The 13,263-nt window shown below is 38.1% G+C and overlaps 1 long non-coding RNA gene across 1 annotated transcript; it reads right to left on the bottom strand.

The window, feature by feature from the left end:
• Positions 1 to 5,472: 5,472 nt before the first annotated feature.
• On the bottom strand, positions 5,473 to 12,978 carry LOC133311069 (uncharacterized). Its single transcript, XR_009751520.1, has 3 exons — positions 12,182 to 12,978; positions 6,591 to 6,652; positions 5,473 to 5,857 (listed from the first exon to the last, which is right to left on the bottom strand). It is a non-coding gene; the product is annotated as an uncharacterized LOC133311069 (long non-coding RNA).
• Between the last annotated feature and the right edge of the window lie 285 nt (positions 12,979 to 13,263).

The raw sequence follows: 13,263 nt of genomic DNA, 5'->3' as shown, positions 1-13,263 counted from the left end.
CCATGCATCCATGTCATTCCCCAGGCCTCCAGCCATCACGAGAATACCTATGCAACAAGGTCATTCCCCAGGCTAGCACACCCTCAAAGGAATATCCACAGGTGGCATATCACAGATTTCTTTCTATAAATATCACACTAGGTCTATCCACCTAATTCTTACACACAAGGAACACTGATTAGACTTATCCTGCAAGTCAATTAATTTTCATACCTCTGACTGGATTGACATTATCCTTTGTATTGAGAGATTCTATTGTGTGCACTCGACCTCCAACTTGACGATCTGATACAACCTGAATACTTACAACTCATTCGATCCTTATAAAACATTCATTGTCCAGGTTAAATACCATTCTGGTATCCTACCATCAATTGGTACAAGTTTACGAATTCAATCACATGGTCATTCACTCATCGTTGAACTATTTCCACAAGGAGTCGATCTCTCAGCTATCTCTAGCAATTCATCACACGAATAAGTGTTCGAACTTATGTTCTTGATCCAAGAACAAACGATTTCACTCTTGCAGTCTAAACAGAACAAGCACACACACAGACACTCGTGCCTCTACTTGCTCCAATCATTGGCATAATAATGCCACATACAGTCTTGTATGGACAAAATTATTGACCTTTAATAGTCCTATCTCGTACCACATTAAATACAATTTAGGATCACAATATCCATTGTTTCCCCAAGTAGTCTATCTATCCGTCTTTGGATTAACTTACATAGCCTCTAGTACACACAGTACCTTACTGTACTTAATGATTAAAAGTCTACAATGGAATCCAATTCCATTTTCTTACTTGTGCCTAGCACATGTCACCACATAGTGGGATAACATGATTGTGCCAAAAGCTGTTATACAACATTCCTCTTGTGGTATTTAAAAGCATTCATGCTTATACCAATCATGCGCACCAAAATTTTCCACCCACTAAACAACTTTTCAAGTCATTCCGCCTAGAAAGTATTTCAATCATCTTTCACAGCTCCAGCAATCGTCCTTAGTCCTTCACACTAAGTGAAGACATTTAGGTAGCAGAAATTCACTTTTATCACTCCCTCCTTGATCATCTCTCTTCTTAAACTTGTTATCAGATTGTTTAACTTGTAAATCTTTGCTTTCTTAATTCTTCTAAGAAGTAGAGCCACTTGCTTTAATAGGATCAGACTCTTTAGCATTCTTTATCTTTTGCCTTTTATGAAGATCCTCAACAGCACGACATTGATTAATCAGAGTGTGGAAATTTCTACAACCACAACCAACTAGACTCTCCGCAATTCTATCATTAAGGCCCTTTTGAAATTTGACAGCCAATGACTCTGAATCCGGCAAAGCCCGCCTGAAATGAGCATACTTAGCCAACTGATTGAACTTAATTAAATATTCATCAACAGACGTGTCTCCCTGCACAAGATCATCATACTCATCCTTCAGCATATAGGTGGCGTATAATAGTTTCGTGTGATCATCACACTCCATCACTCGAAAAATCCTCTCTAAGTCCTAAAGCCAAGCAGCAGCAGCAATAGCAACAGGGTCATAACTCCCATCAAAAGTAGGTGGTTGATGCTTCTTGAAAGCATTCAACTGTTTATCCATACGCTCAGATTCACCATTTGGGTGGCTGCTGCACATCAGTGCGTCAAGTATGACCAGTACTACCAGTACTAGGAGTATGATGGCTAGCTTCACTCTCAGCATTACCATCGACATTTACAACCCCGGCACCCTCTGGTGGTAACGGTGGTGGTGGAGGCTGATTCCCCGCTCTACCATCTCTCATGGCTCTCAACTCAGCCATAATCAGATTCATCAATAACTGGTTGGCAGCAGTAATGTCTTGATTGTCTTCATTAAAGTCTCATTAGCTCGCCTACTAACAGCCAACTCCTATTGTACACCCACCAAAGCAACAACAACTGAATCCTGACTAACATTAGCATTAGATGCCTCAGGTTTACTTTGGTTCCTAACTAAATCAGCCAACAAGATATCTAGTTGTCCATTAGATGTCATCTGAGTCATTCTAGGAGGTACCATGACTCTGCACATGTTATACAAAGGAATGAGTTGATCAGGCTCACACTAAGTGGTTACATATCCATTATCATAGAAAAACCTAAAAGCCACTCATGAACCACATAGTCATTACAATACATCAAGGAATTCCCTTTTCAAAACTGCTCTGATACCATAAAATGTAACGCCCCGTCTATAGCCGGTTAATTAACATTCATATGATAGTAAGCGCAGCATGCTTAACTTAATTAATCCGGAAGCTAACTGAATAGATTTTCTCTTTATCCTTATGTATTGCAAACCTTTTTACTTCCATGGTCAAAATAAAATGGACAGCATTTCCTCTGTATTTTGGACCACTAGGGATAATTCTTACCAAGATAATCTCAACCTGATTGACAGTTTGTTATAATCCAGACATAAACCATATTACCCAGCCATCCATGGTGTAGGCTATCTCACAATCATAACAGATTTCAAAATAATATCCATAGAGTTACTTACATGATTACATCAACCAACCAAAAGAGATGTAATCAAATAAGTAACCTAGACATATACAGACATATCTATCAACATAGCATAGACATGTCCTATGCTCTCAAAATAATGACATGGCATATAGATACGTATCCAAAATAAATTCATGCCAAATACTCATGAGCAATACAAGCCAATCCTGACTACCAGGTCAGATAATATCTCTCGTCTGGCTTCCTGCCACACTATACCTCAGCACCATCAGCTCCTGTACCTGAAATGGTAATCCTCATAACGCGGGATAAGATAATATAATTACCTCAGTACGCTAGGGACCCTTGGAGGGATCCTCCACCCCTAAGCTCACTTATGGTATAATCACAGTATAAAAATCCACGCATGCATCAGAATATGTATGACAATTCAGTGTGCAATAATGTAATCCTACTGGCCAGAGAATATAACAAGTATGCATTACGCAAGGAAACACTATCTTGCAACATACCATATGAGGAAACATCGTATCATACTATGCATAAGGAAACATCGTCTTATGCCTCACACACAAGGAAACACCGTCTTGTGTGGCACACAAATATACATACATATACATACAACATATAATATCATTTTCACATACCATATCAAACTATCATCCTCCCTCGGAGTCTGGTGGAACAACCGGGGGATTAACCCCAAGGACCGAAAGCTTACCTGGAATAGCTCTTTTCTAGCCTCTTCCAAGTCAAAGGTCCACAAGCCAACACCATGCTCACAATTGACCAACACACCTATTCATGGTGAATTCATCACAATTAAACATATATGCATTTCATATAAGTGTCACATCAAACCATTGTTTGATACTTACCTCAATCTCAAGTAATCAAGAGCCTTGCTCAATGTCCATGCTCTTGCTCCACAAGTCCACTTGGTCTCACACTATAACCAAGGAATACATTTCCATTAGTATCCATCATCAATGAATACATACGTTACTGTTCATCTATACAACACTATTTATGTATATGTCACTATTCACGTATACGACACTATTCAAATATACGGTATCTTTTATTTTCCAAATACATTTTCACAGTTAAAATCTTCATCTGAACACTTTTCTCAACATGAGCTAAGCCACAATCAAGCTCTAACATGCTCAATCAAACCAAACTTTCAAAATGGAAAACTAAATTTAATCTTCCTCAAAACTCAAATAAAACTAGGATTTCTTGACATAAACTTACCTAGAACGAAGGGGAAAGCTTGCTTCAAGCTCCCATGGCTTCAAGCTCCATCAAAACACATCTTTTCCATGAAGTTCGAAATCTTTGGGGGAGAAGATCTCTCTCTAAATTGAACCCCACATGAAAATATCGGTACCAATGTGTTCCTCTCAAAATTTCTCACAAGTTTGGCTTTGGAACGAAGTGATTTGGAGGTCTCTAGCTCTCTCTACGAATTTTGGAAGGTTTTTATTCAAAACCTCCATTTTTCTCATTTTGCTCTCTGTCCGTGGAACGAAGACGACGAAGAAGAATGGGGAAATAGTGACTCACTACTCACTTAAGTGAGTTTATTTTACTAGTGGGTATAAGCTTATCTATCTATGCACATCCATTCATTACCAAACTTTACCCAATGAACTAGAATGTTTTTCTAGTCATAATTCTAACTTTACTTTCACTTTTTTGATAACTTTATTTACCCGTATTTTTACCTCTTAACTGTCATTTTAACTCTTTTTTTACCAAGAGTGACTTTATTTCTTTTACTTCTAGTTATTCTTCAATATTAAATCCACAACTACTAGTGAGGGTTATTATAACTATGATATTAAACGCGGTTACAATCACAACAATTCATTTATAAAAAAGGGAGTGAACTTTTTCCGTTTTATTACGCGAGCGTTTAAAACAATAATAAAGCGTAATAAATAAAAGTTGTGACCGTAACTGAAAACTCTTTGCGGAATAATTATTTAAACTACTTAAATATTATATATTACCTCTCTCAAGTCACTAAGGGGTTCCCATAAACGCACTTAGCCTAAATCTCAGTTTTAAGTTTTCTACCTATCCGAACATGGTTTGGTATTTCAATTACTGCGGAGAAACCGCATGCTGCGAACCTCTCATCTTTTAGTATGTTATTTTGGACTTAGTTAAATTTCTAACGAACTATCACACGAGTTATAAAGTTCTCGTTTGCTCCGGATATCGTCGTTTGAAGTTGGACAAGCAAATCTGCCAGCCAACCTCAAACAGCACCCAAAACAGCCTTCGCTCTAAAAATTGTTCCGGACAAATCACTCCACTAATTGCTCTCAAATTTTTATAGAGAAAACTAGATACCTCAAGCTCAATTTTACGTATCATGTACCTAATTTGACCAAGAAACGAATCGGGAATAAAATTCCCAAAACTGCCAGAAACAGCCCGTGCACATGTGCGTTTTGGACAGTCCGGGTTCACAGGATTCTACAGGACTGCGTACAACCCAGATGTGACACCCTCCCCTGTATGCGTCCAAGGGAGTTGTCTGCTAAGCGGATTAGAGTCGAATTGTTAACGAGAAAAATTTCTTGTTCAGTAAAACTTTTTCATTAATACCAATAAGAAAAGCTTGCTTAGAGAACTGACTTTGAAAAATAAAACAACAAGTAAAATTCAAAAAGGCTTTCGCTGCGCAACTTTGATTTTCCTGAAAACAGCCTGTCTTGAAAATATCATGAAAAATTCGAATACAATAATTTACAAAAAATTTGTTTACTACGAAGATACTAGACATCTGGGGCTTCGCGTACATATAAATTATACGCGAATCGGAAGAGAATAGCCCCACAAAACTGAACTCGCAAAGTACTCAAAAATCCAGTGTGTTTTTCTAAAAACCTCCTGACTTGTAAAAATCATAGTAATTTGAGTGTCCAGAATTTCATTGAAAAGTTCATATAATCTGAAAGTACATAACTGGGGCTTTCCATACATATAAAATATGCCTCACTCGGAGGTCTGTAGCCTCAGAACGACAACTCGCAAGGTGCTCGCAAAATCAGTTCAAAAGCTCCGAATTTAAATACAACAGAAATCGGTTTGACACTTTAATTTTTAGAATCATCTAATTTCAGACGTTATAAAAATATCATGTCACAACTCATTTCAAGATAGAATACACATAATAAAATGCCATCCTAAAAAGGCTACATCAAAACTGAATACACATTATACTTTCAACAGAAACATTAATTAAACAGTAGGATATCCCAAACAGTAAAACTCAATCAATTCATTTCCATGAATTCACGTCATCAAATACTTCTTCACATGCTTCTAAGTCCTCCTGCAATTTATGAAAATTGAGCCGCCGAAGGGGTGAGAAAGATACCAGTAGTGTGGCAATAAAATCAATACAACAACAATATTAGACTAGGTACAAAATTCTAAAACAGTTGCATCAACATTTAAATTTCCGGACATATGCTAACATATAATCAAGGTGCGTATATAACGCCAAAGTACTAATCAAGATGCGTATATAACGCCAAAATACTAATCAAGATGCGTATATAACGCCAAAGGTGTACGATCATAGCACCGTCGTGCACGTACTAACAAACACAGTGGATATTCCATAGGGCTCCCCAAAAGGTGAATTCCACTGGACCTATGCGGACTGAAGCCAAGTGTCCCATACCCTGGTACCGTAGGGATGCCTATATGATGCGTGCTCAAACGTATGCTTATATTTATTATATACTTAAGTCTCCAAGATGAATGCATAATGCAGTATGCGATGACATGCTCAACACACACACAAACAGACACAGGTGAAAGTATGATGTGCATATGCATGACTAGATCATAATCGTAATAGCATATTTCTCTTGTATATGTAATACCAAGCTGCCGAATAACAAATACTTCCATAAACAGAATTTTTCATCAAAACAAGTCCAAAGGCAGAATACACATACCATATAACAGAATACTAATCAAAAGGCACATGTGAGCATCAGTTCAAAATTTCATACACTAGCTAATAGTCACAGTAGGTCTCACCCCCAAACAGATACCTTGTGTCCATGCAATAATCAACGGTACCAAAACCAGCCCACACTTTAATAATTATGCGCACCTAATCAATGGTACAATAAGTCAGAACTTTATTCATATTACCTATTGTTTATAAGAAATTCCCATGCCTCTTTATTCTTGCATTTAGTTCAATTTACCATGCTTCTTGTGCTCACCAATTTCTTCCGTCCCATTAATTAATAACATATTACCATAATAAAGTCTTAAGGAAAAACATAATCCAACAAAACAGCCCAACAATTACACGAGAGAGCTATTTTCCAAGCTCACCTTTCGGTTTTCATGGTTCCTAGCTTAGATAAATTTTCTGATTAGAGGTTAATACCACAACTTGCTAACTACGAAAAATTACAAGTCCCCTCATGCAGTCAGGATCGGTTAGGCTGTGTTAAGTGTTCACAATTAACATATTTACCTGCTCATTCCTACGAGGTCTAGGGTGTGCCAAGAGGATCTCAAAGACACGTTGGATATATAGCTTTGACACATGCAATACTAGGGTCATCAATTCAATTCCCCCAAACAGCCTATTAATAATTAAAAGAAAACTAATTCCATCCTCCAAGACCGTTCTCTTATGTACCAAAGTTTCCAACCCAACAAAAGGAAATAAAAGGAACAAAATTAACAAAAGGCTAACCCCCTTACAGTATACATACACGCCTGGTTTTGACCAGAGCTGGGGCACATACTTAATTTTGTTAGAGATCATGCTTTAGAAACTGCAATTTGATATTTTTAATTATTTAGGAGTCAGTTTTCATTATGTTTTAATGAGTTGTTATGTAGTGGGCAGTTTACTTTTTTGCTTTAATGGGTAGTTATATAGTGAGCAGTTTTCTTTTCTACTTTGATGAGAAGTTATGTAGTAGTGAGCAGTTTCTTTTTATTATTTTGCTTTATAAGTTGTATTGTCACACATCAATAAAATGTACTTCATTTCTAAAACCAACAACTGGTATCAGAGCTATCTTCCTAAAGGGATCTGTGTGTCAATTTGAGGCGCCATGGAAACTGAAGCGAATCTTACGTCAATTGCTCCGCCAGTATTTGATGGAGAAAACTACCCAATTTGGGAGGTACGCATGGAGACGTACTTGGAGGCGTTGGATCTTTGGGAAGCAGTGGAAGAGGACTATGAAATTCTGCCTCTTCCAGCTAATCCCACCATGGCACAAATAAAAGTGCAGAAGGAGAAGAAAACTAAGAAGTCAAAAGCAAAAGCCTGTTTGTTCGCTGCAGTTTCACCCACTATTTTCACTCGTATCATGACTTTGAAGTCAGCAAAGGAGATATGGGATTATCTCAAGACTGAATACAAGGGAGATGAACGCATTCGAGGAATACAGGTGCTGAATCTAGTTCGCGACTTCGAGATGCAGAAGATGAAGAATGATGAATCTATTAAGGAGTATTCTGAGAGGCTTCTTAGTATAGCAAGCCGGATCAGATTGCTGGGCTCTTCTTTTCTAGAGTCAAGAATTGTTGAAAAGATCCTTGTAACCGTTCCTGAAAAATTTGAGGCCACAATTACATCCTTAGAGAATACTAAGGATATGTCAAGCATCACTCTTGCTGAATTGTTGAATGCTTTGCAAGCACAAGAGCAAAGAAGAGCCATGAGGCAAGAAGGTGTCATTGAAGGAGCTCTACCTGCAAAATATCATGAAGCTGGTAAAAATAAGAAAGTGCAAGAAGGTAATTCTGGTTCTTTTTCTTCAAGTAGCAGGAATGGAAATTCCAAGGGGAAATATCCTCCTTGTCACCATTGTGGGAAGAAAGGTCACCCTCCTTTCAAATGTTGGAGGAGGCCAGATGCAAAATGCTCCAAATGCAGCCAATTTGGGCATGAGGCAGTGGTATGCAGAAATAAGAATCAAATGCAGGAGGCAGATGCTCAAGTTGTTGACGAAGAAGAGGAGGATCAACTGTTCGTAGCCACTTGTTTCTCCAGCAATGAATCTAGTGAGAGCTGGCTGATTGACAGTGGGTGTACAAACCACATGACTCATGATCGAAGTCTTTTCAAGGAGTTAAAACCCACACCAATCACAAAAGTCAGAATCGGTAATGGTGACCACATTTTGGTAAAGGGAATAGGAACTGTTTCTATCCTAACAAATTCAGGTACAAAGTCAATCTCAGATGTTCTTTTTGTACCTGATATTGATCAAAATTTGTTAAGTGTTGGACAGCTCATTGAAAAAGGATTCAAAGTGTTTTTCGAAGATAGAGTTTGTCTCATTCAAGATGCAAATGGAAAGGAAATCATCAAAGCAAAAATGAGAGGCAAGAGTTTCTCATTTGAACCAGTCAAGGAGGAGCAAGCTGCTGTTTCCACATATGAGAATGTGACTGAGACTTGGCACAAGAGACTAGGCCATTGTCACCTCTCAAATATGTTGTTGATGAAGAAGAAGGAGTTGTCAAATGATTTACCAACCTTTGCAGATCATTTACCATATTGTAATGCCTGTCAATTTGGCAAACAAAAAAGAAATCCATTTCCCAAGTCAAGTTGGAGAGCCTCCAATAAGCTGCAGTTGATCCACTCAGATGTTGCTGGTCCTCAAAGAACTCAATCACTTGCAGATAGTCGTTACTATGTTATTTTCATAGATGATTTTAGCAGAATGTGTTGGATTTTTTTCATGAAGCATAAATCAGAAGTGGCTAGCCTGTTTTGGAAGTTCAAGAAAACGGTGGAGAACCAGAGTGGTTGTAGCATTCAATGCATTAGGACTGACAATGGAAAGGAGTATACTTCAGAACAATTTAATATTTTTTGTGAAGAATCTGGCATTGAACACCAACTCACTGCTCCATACACTCCGCAACAAAATGGAGTAAGTGAGCGAAGAAACAGGTACATAATGGAAATGACTCGATGTATGCTTCACGAAAAAGAGTTGCCAAAGAATTTCTGGGCTGAAGCAGCAAGCACTGCTGTCTTCTTGCAAAATAGGCTGCCTACAAAGGCATTGGAGGACAAAACTCCATTTGAGGCATGGTATGGCTATAAACCCTCACTCAATTTTCTTAGAGTGTTCGGTTGTATGTGTTTCTCTCATATTCCACAGGTAAAGCGTGATAAGCTTGACCAAAAGTCAGAACCAGGAATCTTTGTTGGCTATAGCTCTTCCTCCAAAGCCTACAAAGTGTATCAACCTCAAACTGGAAAGATACTTATTAGTAGGGATGTTTATTTTCATGAAGAAGAGAAGTGGAACTGGACACAAGCACAAGAGGCATCCATGAGTAAGCAGAAATCAAGTCCTCTCATCCAAATAAGCAAAGAGCAAGGAGTGGAACAGTGGCAAGAAGAGTTAGAAGATGACCCACCAATTCGTGGAACAAGGATGTTGTCCAATATTTATCAAAGATGCAATGTAGCCATTTGTGAACCTGCAGGATATAAAGAAGCTATTCAAGACCAGAATTGGAAGAAGGCAATGGAAGAAGAGTTGTTAATGATAAAAAAAAATAATACTTGGGAGCTTGTTGACAAACCAAAGGATAGAGCAGTTATTGGAGTAAAATGGGTGTTTAGAACCAAGTTAAATGCAGATGGCTCCATCAACAAGTACAAGGCTAGACTTGTAGTCAAAGGATATGCACAAATTTTTGGTGTTGATTATTCTGAAACCTTTGCACCTGTGGCTAGAATGGACACTATTCGACTCTCGCTAGCTGTTGCTGCTCAAAAAGGCTGGAAAGTATTTCAGCTAGATGTAAAATCTGCATTCTTGAATGGTATTTTGCAGGAGGAGATTTATGTTGAACAGCCCGAAGGATTTGTGAAAGAAGGTGAGGACGAGAAGGTCTACCTGCTCAAGAAAGCTCTATATGGCTTGAAACAAGCACCTAGAGCATGGTACAGCAAGATAGATGAGCATCTATCAAGCTTAGGATTCAAGAAAAGCACTTCAGAAGCTACTCTGTATATAAAGCACGAAGATGATGATCTACTTATAGTCTCTCTTTATGTTGATGATCTCTTAATCACAGGTGGCAATGACAAGCTTGTTGAATAGTTCAAAAGAGAAATGATGCAGATTTTTGAAATGACAGACCTTGGACTCATGACATACTTTTTGGGAATGGAGATTAAGCAGTCAGAAGATGAAGTTTTCATATGTCAAAAGAAGTATGCCAAGGAAATTCTCAAGAAATTTCATTTGGAGGATTGCAAGGCAATGACCACTCCAATGAATCAAAAGGAGAGCTTGAGCAAGAATGATGGAGCTGACAGAGTTGAAGAAGGCTACTTTCGAAGTCTGATTGGTTGTCTAATGTACCTCACAGTATCAAGACCAGACATTTTATTTTCTGTAAGTCTTTTATCTCGTTTTATGCATTGTGCTACTGAGATGCATTTAAGAGCAGCAAAAAGAGTAGTGAGATACATCAAAGGAACGATTGATTTTGGTGTGAAATTTAAGAAAAGTCAAGACTTTAAGCTCTTGGGATTTTCTGACAGTGATTGGGGAGGTTCTGTGGATGATATGAAAAGTACCTCTGGTTATTGTTTTAGTCTTGGCTCAGGAATTTTCTCATGGTGCTCTAAAAAGCAGGATGTTGTAGCACAGTCCACAGCAGAAGCGGAATTCATAGCTGCTACGGCAACAGCTAATCAAGCAATTTGGTTAAGAAAATTTTTATGTGATTTACACCTGAAGCAATGGAACAATACTGAAGTTCATATTGATAACCAAGCAGCAATTGCCATTTCTAACAATCCAGTTTTTCATGGGAAAACCAAACATTTTAAGATCAAGTTTTTCTTCTTAAGGGAAGTTCAGAAAGAAGGTGAAATCGTACTTGTCTACTGCAAGTCAGAAGACCAATGGGCAGACATATTCACAAAACCATTACCTACAAGCAAATTTGAAGATCTAAGGGAGAAGATTGGTGTTTGCAGCTCCAAAAGCAAGGAGGAGTGTTAGAGATCATGCTTTAGAAACTGCAATTTGATATTTTTAATTATTTAGGAGTCAGTTTTCATTATGTTTTAATGAGTTGTTATGTAGTGGGCAGTTTACTTTTTTGCTTTAATGGGTAGTTATATAGTGAGCAGTTTTCTTTTCTACTTTGATGAGAAGTTATGTAGTAGTGAGCAGTTTCTTTTTATTATTTTGCTTTATAAGTTGTATTGTCACACATCAATAAAATGTACTTCATTTCTAAAACCAACAAATTTGTTTACCAATCATTTTCTACTAAGCCTAAGTGTGGAGGAATAAGGTATAAGACAATCTGTCCACAGCGATTAATTTATAGCAGTTTCACTCAATTTCTCCAATCCACTGACCGACCTAAAAACCTTATGGGAATTATTGTTCTAGTTCCAAAAATTTAATTTTTATCTTACATGTGTTCAGTCCTAGCGCTACCTAAAGAGGCAGAACTCAAAAGAGGATATTAACCAAAATACAATTGCTCTCCTACATGCATGTGGGAGACCAATTCATAAGAACAATGAATAAAAATGACAGCATCATATTCCCTCTACATAACTTTTGTAAATCGAAACAGTGGGAGAAGAAAATTATTATTTTTGGGATGTTACCTCTTGTCAGACTCACACAGCCAACATTTCACTCATGGAACAACCATCTCCTTCACTTAATGTTTCAAGAAATCGATCTCAAGTTATGCCATAAAGAAGCAGACTCCACCCAAGCAGAATCGTTTGCATGCACAAAAGAAAACCCTCATTAAGGACCGATTTATGTTTGGATAACAAGGAGGAGAAAATCGCTCACCTCTTTAAGTTGGGGCTTCGGCTGAGTAAGCAAGAAAGGGGAAACGCTTAACAATTTTAGATCTCTTCTCAAGTAGTTCGCTGTTTTAAGGGAGGGGAAAAATAGATGATGTTTCCTTGGTGTTCTTCCTCCTCTAACTCACGTTCTGCATAGGATAAAACGCTAATTTTTCTGTTTGGCAACTAGAAGACAAACAATCCAATTTGAGTCACCTTCCAATTCACAAGACGGAGAAGGATAATGATAGGAGAATATATGCAGACTAAGTCTGGTGTTCCTTTAGGGCAGTCACGGTTTTTGGGGAAGGAGGAAGAGATGAAAGTAGTGGATAGTGTTGGAGGCTCTCTAGTGTTATTCTTAATTGATGTGTACTGTCAAGATGGATGAGAGGTCAAGCTTCGGTTTCTGATTTACAAAATAAAAGTTCTGCTAAGAGACTCCCTCAATCAGCGCCTAGAGGGAAAGGAAGTAGAGGTTGAAGGCTGTTTGACAAGTTAACAAAGATCAGGATTCACTAGGCTTTTTCTCCCCTTCAAGCGCATAAGTAAGGATAAAAAGGATGCAGGATTTTCGACCAATGAAATTTCATGCAAGCTGACCATTATACTTTCATTGGGTAAAACTTAACAAGGCTGATTATGGTTATCTAAGATTACAAGCCATTCAGAATTTCCTATCACCTAGGCGCATGACAAGGACTCACAAGAGGAATGAGATTGACATGTGTTAACCCTTGGCCAATCATGAGCGGCCTTGTGATATTCTTGAGATAGGATTAAGATGAGAAGAGTTTGGGCTGAACTAAGTCCCTCCTAAGCCCTTTGGGCCGTCAACCAAGGGAAGAAATGAGTTCCAACTTTATGTTCATGTCTTTCCCAACACATGC

The sequence above is a fragment of the Gastrolobium bilobum genome, unplaced genomic scaffold (assembly GCF_033153095.1).
Source record: "Gastrolobium bilobum isolate Gb01-03AN ecotype WA unplaced genomic scaffold, APGP_CSIRO_Gbil_v1 utg154301, whole genome shotgun sequence".
NCBI lineage: Eukaryota > Viridiplantae > Streptophyta > Magnoliopsida > Fabales > Fabaceae > Gastrolobium > Gastrolobium bilobum.
Note: the sequence above shows the minus strand (reverse complement) of the source record. Positions and strands in the feature narration are given on the sequence as shown.